At 34.4% G+C, this 9414-nt stretch overlaps 1 protein-coding gene across 1 annotated transcript in view; it reads right to left on the reverse strand.

The window, feature by feature from the left end:
• LOC106470431 (serine-rich adhesin for platelets-like) overlaps nucleotides 1-9414 on the reverse strand; it is a gene marked incomplete at its 3' end in the record, with an annotated part of 87847 nt that overhangs the window by 21983 nt on the left and 56450 nt on the right. The gene's annotated exons all lie outside the window — the stretch shown is intronic.

Genomic DNA, 9414 nt, shown 5'->3' on the forward strand with positions numbered 1-9414 from the left:
TAAAACTGAAGTTAGACAGTGTGTCAGTTTAGCTGTAACTGGCGATTTCTGAAGTGAGTTTCTAATAGGTAGGGGTCGCGAAGATTTAAAATAATATTTTTCCAGACTTACAATAATCTCATATGAAACAAAAACATAACATAGGTAGGGGTCGCGAAGATTTAAAATAATATTTTTCCAGACTTACAATAATCTCACATGAAACAAAAACATAACATAGGTAGGGGTCGCGAAGATTTAAAATAATATTTTTCCAGACTTACAATAATCTCACATGAAACAAAAACATAACATAGGTAGGGGAGGAGAGTATGTAGACCGGTAAATAGGCGGATGAAAGAGTTAACGTTTGGAAAGCCCCATATTAGAGCACGCGATGTTTAGGTATTGAAACAAGTCACGAGTGTTTTAAGGTTTTATATCCTGTTTCAACTACTTGAAGTTTTGGCACTGATTTCTGAAAGTCATATTCTTGGAGCTAACTTAAGTATTTCGGCTTGGGTTTCATTAATAAATTCAGAAATAAAAACTTTTTTGTATAATTAATATCTATAAACCTTGCAACTTGCCTATCATCCTGTAAATACGTCACAAAAAAAGCAGCGTAAGATCATATTTTCCTTGTGATTAACAACTTCACAATATCCTACGTAATTAAAACAAATACGTGTATCAGACATACATATTTTTCACAAAATATTATAATATCCGATAAGATTCAAAGCGACGATTCTACTGCTTGAGTAGAATCTTTACGTTACAAGTTTGGCAGCGTAAACAGCAGCAAAAAACAGGCGCCATATTTGGCTTTGTGGCCTTCATCACACTATTCAGTTATATATATAGAAGTGGCTAAAATTTCCTCGTGTTATCAAACGACATGACAATAATAATAAAATAAAAAAAACATAACTCGAAGAACAGAGTTTGTTTGTTTAACTCACTTTTTTACAGTGGATGTTAAGATTTATGACTTAACAGATCAAACCATTTAAGTGCATAAACCGAACAGGAATGAGAGACTGGTAGAGATCTCGATTTCACTCAAGTATGAACAGAAGTGTAAGTTTTCATTTACAAACATAACATTTACGAACTCAGTAATAAATGTATCCAGATGTTCCACTTGAAAGTGCCGCAATAATAAGGAGAAGCCTTAACACAGGAGCTACACGAGGGCTATCTGCGCTAGCCGTCCCTAATTTAGCAGTGTAAGACTAGAGGGAAGGCAGCTAGTCATCACCACCCACCGCTACTCTTTTACCAACGAATAGTGGGATTGACCGTCACATTATAACGCCCCCCACGACTGAAAGGGCGAGCATGTTTGGTGGGACGGGGATGCGAACCCGCAGATTGCGAGTCGAGTGTCCTAACCACCTGGCCATGCCGGGCCAACACAGGAGCTTTGATTATTTTACGTTTGTGACATCATTGTATGCTAAGTCCTCACAAGACTTGCGTAATGCAAGCTAGCCGCAAAACATTTGAGGTAGTTTTCATGCCCTTCGCTTGAATTTTCCTTATTCTATCATTTTTACATGCCCCGCAGTGGCACAGCGGTATGTTTGCGGACTTACAACGCTAAAATCCCGGTTTCGATACCCGTGGTGGGCAGAGCACAGATAGCCCCTTGTGTAGCTTAGTGCTTAATTACAAAAACAAACAAACCTTTTTAAATACGACAATTAAGCTATGCTTTCTTGGAGGCATTATGTGTTAGATCGATAAATCCTGGTCTATTTGAAAAAAAAACTTTTATATGGCCAGACAAACAAACTCACGTAGATGAAAGTTTACTTAATAAAACTACACATAAAGTAAACAATAAAGTATAGTAATTGAATTTATAAGTGTAAAGAGCATGAAAGAGTTATAAGCATTTAGTGTATGACACAGTTTGAGAAACAAAGAAACCCACAAAAACGTGAAACCCGTAGTAAAGAAAAAAGTAGCTAAGAGGTCTTTATAGCAGACTATGAAACAAACTGAAGTTAAATTATTGCAAAGTAAAGTAAATGTAAAAGTTAGATATACAAGACTGTTTTATTTAAATTTAATACGAGAGTTATGATTTAGATAGCTATAAATCGTGAGTGTTAAACTTAGTATTTTAAAAGCAATAATTTATCGCAGGTTTGCTTACTTAACTGTTTACGAATCAATTGTTGTGTAGTTCAACTGTTGTGAATTGACGGCACGTTACTCGAACCTTCTATATTTTTCTTGTTGCTTTAAGTGAGTATTGTTACATCTTAACCTCTCGTAGTTTGTAGAAATTTCTAGGCCTCAGTCGGGCAATATATATATATAGGCGACCATGTTAGTGCAAGTACGTAAGTTAGTGAGACTAAAACTGAAGTTAGACAGTGTGTCAGTTTAGCTGTAACTGGCGATTTCTGAAGTGAGTTTCACAGCTTGTATTGTAATAACAGAAATAGAAAAGAAGAATCTGTCTTGTCTAAGAGTGTTCTGAAGTAAATGAACCAGTCTGTATGGACTTTGATGAAAAAGAGACAGCTATTTAAAGCTCTGGATACAACTGTGCAATAGCGTAACGAATTTTTGCACATACATGTGACTTGTTTTGAATATATTATTTTAAAGTAAGTGGATTGTGTGCTGTCCGTTTATTGCTGAAATTTATCGCCAAGAATTCACAGTCACCTACTGTAAAGAATCCTGCCCACACATATCTATATATAAGAACTTGAGAGTAAAGTTTTAATAAAGGTAAACTTAGCTGAATATGCAGAAGCATCTGAATGCGTGTTCACAAAGTGATAAGCATATAGTTTGAAACTAACTAAATATGCGTATTTTAGACTTAAGTAAGTCTATAAAACCCATAGCAATTGTATTTACTGTAATGTTAATTTTGTTAGGAATTATACGCGGGTTAAGTGTTGTTTGTGTAAAATACTTTGCAAATAAAAGATAACTAAAGTTGAAATCGAAGCCAGTCGTCACGTGATGACAACGACGTGATGTGCCATCGTGTAGCATACTCGTTGCATTAAAAAGTTTGACTAAGCAAAAAGTAGATAAGGTGATTTTGAATGGAAAAGCCAATATTATTTATATAGATGGTTCTTGCTGTGTAATAACTATTACAAACTAGATAAGGTAGATAAAGTAGGTAAGGTGATTTTGAATGGAAAATCCAATATTATTTATATAGATGGTTCTTGCTGTGTAATAACTATTACAAACTAGATAAGGTAGATAAAGTAGGTAAGGTGATTTTGAATGGAAAAGCCAATATTATTTATATAGATGGTTCTTGCTGTGTAATAACTATTACAAACTATGAAGTTAACACAACAGTGAATATTCGTAATACTTTCACAGACATTACAAAATAAGTGCTATATAAACTATAATTACAGTCACACCGCAGAGTAGTAACTGTTTCTAAAGACTTTTACATGAATTAAAAGTAATTATCATCTGATAAATTATGCTCTCCTGTGAGTAAGAGGTAAACTTGTTTATGCTGAAATTCATGGTACAGCACAAATAGCTCATTGTACAACTTGCGCTTATAACAATAAAAAAACAAACTTGTAAATTACAATAAACCAATCATAACCGTAACTATTATTAAGGTCTTCATGGGAAATAAAAGTAGTTATTATTCGATAACTTATAATAAACCATTATATCATACGAAAGCGAATGTTCATTAGGTCTTCATGGGCTGTTTGTTATTAATCACAAAGAGCTATCTATGCTTTTCCCACTACTGGTATCGAAACCCGGTTTCTAGCAGTATAAGTCCGCAGACATACCGCTATGCCACTGGAGACTGGTCTTCAGCGGAAATAAAAATAAATACTAAGCAATAAAGAAAAGGTAACCTGTGGTCAAACGTGACATTTAGCTCACCCAGTTGTAAACACATGGTCTTCCATTTTGTGTCTAAATTATTAAAGACAAATTGTGTATTCATTCAAAGTGTGTATCCTGACTTAAATATCTTATAAACAGAATTACAAATACTAAGCAATAAAGAAAAGGTAACTTGTGGTCAAACGTGACACTTAGCTCACCCAGTTGTAAACACATGGTCTTCCATTTTGTGTCTAAATTATTAAAGACAAATTGTGTATTCATTCAAAGTGTGTTTCCTGACTTAAATATCTTACTAACAGAATTACAAAGGTTGGTGTGGCAGAAATGTAGTGCGGGTTGCACAATGGTTGATTGGACAGCAATGTAGTGCGGGTTGCACAATGGTTGATTGGACAGCAATGTAGTGCGGGTTGCACAATGGTTGATTGGACAGCAATGTGGTGCGGGTTGCACAATGGTTGATTGGACAGAAATGTAGTGCGGGTTGCACAATGGTTGATTGGACAGCAATGTGGTGCGGGTTGCACAATGGTTGATTGGACAGCAATGTAGTGCGGGTTGCACAATGGTTGATTGGACAGAAATGTAGTGCGGGTTGCACAATGGTTGATTGGACAGCAATGTGGTACGGGTAACGCAAAGGTTGGTGTGGCATACTCGTCAAAATGTGTTCATTATAAAACTATAGTTTTTGTTTTAAACGCTTCTCCTTCTAAAAATAAAAAACAACGTCATGCATGTTATATTGAATTCGCAACAGACATTATAAATGCCACCAAATTTTATCTTAAAACAAGTTTTCGACTTATTTTAAGTATAAACACATTTCGATTCCGAATTAATGTGTACATATAATGTAATTCTTACCTTCAAAATAGATTGTTCATTGTGTATAGATATTTCACACTTACAAAATACATTGTTCATTGTGTATAGATATTTCACACTTACAAAATACATTGTTCATTGTGTATAGATATTTCACACTTACAAAATACATTGTTCATTGTGTATAAATATTTCACACTTACAAAATATATTGGTGATTGTGTGAACATATTTCGTACCTTCAAAATTCATTGTTGATTGTGTGAACATATTTTAAACCTTCAAAATTCATTGTTGATTTTGTTTACGTACTTCGTACCTTCAACATATATTGTTTATTGTGTGTACATATTTCGTACCTTCAACATATATTCAATCAACAATATATGTTGAAGGCACGAAATATGTACACACAATCAACAATGAATTTTGAAGGTACGAAATATGTATACACACAATCAACAATATATGTTCAAGGTACAAAATATGTATACACACAATAAACAATATATATTGAAGGTACGAAATATGTGCACACAATCAACAATGAATTTTGAAGGTACGATATATGTATACACAATCAACAATATATGTTGAAGGTACGAAATATGTACACACAATAAAATGTATACATATTTCGTACCTTCAACATATATTATTGATTGCGTGTATACATATTTCGTACCTTCAAAATTCATTGTTGATTGTATGTACATATTTCGTGCCTTCAACATATATTGTTGATTGTGTATACATATTTTGTAGCTTCAACATATATTGTTGATTGTGTGTACATATATCGTACCTTCAAAATATGATAATAATTTCCATTAAGATTGAGTGATGATAGAAGTATAGCATGTATATGATAATAATTTCCATTAAGATTGAGTGATGATAGAAGTATAACATGTATATGATAATAATTTCCATTAAGATTGAGTGATGATAGAAGTATACCATGTATATGATAATAATTTCCATTAAGATTGAATGATGATAGAAGTATAGCGTGTATATGATAACAATCTCCATTAAGATTGAGTGATGATAGAAGTATAGCGTGTATATGATAATAATTTCCATTAAGATTGAATGATGATAGAAGTATAGCGTGTATATGATAATAATTTCCATTACGATTGAGTGATGATAGAAGTATAGCGTGTATATCATAATAATTTCCATTACGATTGAGTGATGATAGAAGTATAGCGTGTATATGATAACAATCTCCATTAAGATTGAGTGATGATTGAAGTATAGCATGTATATGATAATAATTTCCATTAAGATTGAATGATGATAGAAGTAGAAGAATGGTTGTTCTTAAATCCAAGCTCTTTAGTGGCACAGCATTAAGCCCGTAGACGCATACGCTAAAACCTGGGTTTCGATAACCGTGGTGGGCACAGCACAGTTAGCCCATTATGTAGCCACAAAGAAACAAGCAAACTTAAATCCAGTTAAGTACTGATTCAAACAATTTGTTATAAAGATTCAATTACAGAATCTGGAAACTCCTTTTGACTTTAAAGGCAACATTTCCAACAACTGAATTAAGTTATGGCTAGTTTGATATGTGGCAACAAATTCTCACTAATAAGTATTCGTGGATGCAGGTTGGCCCTATGGATGAACTCTAAATTCATTCTCACTAATAAGTATTCGTGGGTGCAGGTTGGCCCTATGGATGAACTCTAAATTCATTCTCACTAATAAGTATTCGTGGATATACAGGTTGGCCCTATGGACGATCTCTAAATTTATTCTCACTAATAAGTATTCGTGGGTGCAGGTTGACCCTATGGATGAACTATAAATTTATTCTCACCAATAAGTATTCGTGGGTGCAGGTTGACCCTATGGATGAACTATAAATTTATTCTCACCAATAAGTATTCGTGGGTGCAGGTTGGCCCTATGGATGAACTATAAATTTTGGAGCTAGCAAGATGGGTTCGAATGCGTGCGAGACAGCAAAATATTCCCCGAACTTCAAGCTGTGGTTGCGTTACAAGAGTGACAGTCAATCCATTAGCGTAAATGGTAGAGTGCTTCTAGTCATTATTATTTCAAAATTAGGGTCGGCGACAGATAGCCTTAGTAGCTTTGCCATAAATACGTAATACCAATAAAGATTCTAACGAGTATTCTGGCTAATACGGCTAATAAATCTGACAAAACGGTATTTTTTGTATATAAATAGAAATGGAGGTTCAACGATTACTCTCTAAGCAGGAGGATCTCCGTTTTTACGATGTATTTTAAGAAACAAGTTTACATAAAAAAAATATTATAATAATACTTGCCAAACTACCAGCAGGAAATACGTCACAACAGCACGAGTTTATGTGTGCAGTGTACAAGTACTAAGTTCCTGAAATTGTTCGAATGTTTGAGTGTTAACATGAAATTTTAAACTCTAGGCATCACGAAAACACACAAAGTAAATAAAGAGGGGCGTTGATACATAGAGAAAAGGGGAGATGGTGGGCACGCGGAAGGCTACTCTTTACATGTACTCATTCTAGTTTTTTTCCATCAGTATGCCAAGGGTAACCTACTTCTATATGTTAAATGTTACAACAGGTTTTTGAACTCCATGGCGATTCTTATCAATTTGTTGTGCTGATTAATCAAAATATAGCTCAGACCTTCGTGATGTGGAAACAACAAAAAAGTGTGTTTATTTTTTCAGTCTGTTTCTATCTATGTATTTAAAGCTGCTAAAGTAAAAAAAAATCCTTTTTTAATTTTTTTTATTGATTCACCATTGCACTGCTGTAACCAAAAATATGAAGTTGCTGTATGCAATATTCCATTGTGTACTCACATATCTATCTCGTTGTTTATAGGCTGGGCGTGGGCATGTGCTTATGGTGTAAGGCTCCAGTTCGTAGAGTCCAGGGTTCGAGACGTAATGCAGCTGAACATGTTTCCCATTATCAGTTCTGGGTGCGTTATAAAATAGCTGGATGGCAGATGCTGCTGCCTGGCTGCCTTCCTTTTGGTCAGTAGTTCGAAATTAGAGATGCTATACCTGAACTCTGCTGACTTATTACCTGACCGATTAGACCTCGTTTGTATAAGGCGTTGTTCAGGTTCAAATTTCAATTTTTTTATGGCAAACTTTTCGACAGAATTAAAGTGTAACAACGAACAGGGACCTGGCATGACCTGGTGGTTAGGGCGCTCGACTCGCAACCTGCTTGCCCTTTCAGCTGTGAGGGAGTTATAATCAACGGTCAAGCTCAATATTCGTTGGTAAAAAAGTAGCTCAAGAGTTGACGGTGGGTAATGTTGACTAGCTTTCTACCTCTTGTCCTTCACTGCTACATTAAGGACGGCTACCTGGAGAGGAGATGGGCGTCACTAGGAAAATCTACTCGAGAATCACGGATGATGTATCAGGATCTAAGGTGACCCAACGGTTGTAAGCGGTCACGGGACTAAAAAACAACAACAACAACAAGGACAGTTGTATAATACCATGTAGTAGTATTAGTGTTAGTCATACCTAATTATACTCGTTGTCGTTTAAAAAACGTACCCCGGTGGGACAATGGTAAATTTACGGATTTAAAACGCTATGATCCGGAGTTCGATTGTCCCTAGTGAACATAGAAGATAGCCCAATGTGGCTTTATTCTGAAACAAACAGATATTTTTTAGAAAAAAACACAAAAAACAATGTAGTTATGCAGCTGTCAAAATGTCAATGTCACGATATTTGTAAAATGTATTTATATTTCATGATTGGCTATTTTTAACGTAGCACAGATTGAATCTTAAAACAAAGAGTTAATTCTTAGGAATCATCACTAGGGTTCCAAAATTTAGAACAGATAACGTCTTTGATATGAAATTGCCACTTGCATTTTGTCGAACTGGTAGTCCAGAAAGTAGTCCCAATCATCTCTTGCTGAAATTAAATCAGTAAAGCAGGAGGAAGATATGAGGGGTGTTCTTTAAATGTTCATGAACGTATCAAAAATATATATATATATATATAATCTATATACTTATTCAACTGGAACATAGACGCCCCCCACCCTCCCCCAAAAAAACAAAATATATATATTCAACTGGAACATAGGCGCCCCCAAACAAAATATTACATCCACCTTTCTTAAGAATTATATCTAAAAATTACGAAAATATCAGAACATATTCTTAACCTAGTTCTGTTTTTTTCTGTTAATTTTTTACCACTGATTATCACATGTTTATTCAATCAATATCGACAGACGGTTATATCATTTAATGAGTATCAGAGGGTGTGTGTTTGAATAAATATTTGGATAAAAACTGCAGTTCTACACGATGTACAGCTTTCATTAAGATGGAACAAAGTTATTAGAGCATAAAACTCAAAAGATATTTTCCCCTGTAGTCAAACTCATAAATATTCTGAAAATGTTCATCAGTACCCATCATATATAATAAACTTAAAACTATTATTGTGTAGAATCTCGGGAAAATATATATAAAATAGTTAACGTTGCAACATATATGTGTTTCTATGAGAAAAGGAATGTTATTTTAAGTGCCATTTAGCTTTCTCTCGAACAAATATTCAAGAACATCGTCAATCTATTTCTTGTTTGAATAGTTCCTTTTATACTGGCGTAAATATTTATTATATGCTGCTACATTCCGTATATAAGATTAACCTACACGTGCATCTAGACAAAATATTTCTTGCCAAGAATTTAAGCGTGAAATGCG

The sequence above is a fragment of the Limulus polyphemus genome, unplaced genomic scaffold (genome assembly GCF_000517525.1).
Source record: "Limulus polyphemus unplaced genomic scaffold, Limulus_polyphemus-2.1.2 Scaffold3999, whole genome shotgun sequence".
NCBI classification, from domain to species: domain Eukaryota; kingdom Metazoa; phylum Arthropoda; class Merostomata; order Xiphosura; family Limulidae; genus Limulus; species Limulus polyphemus.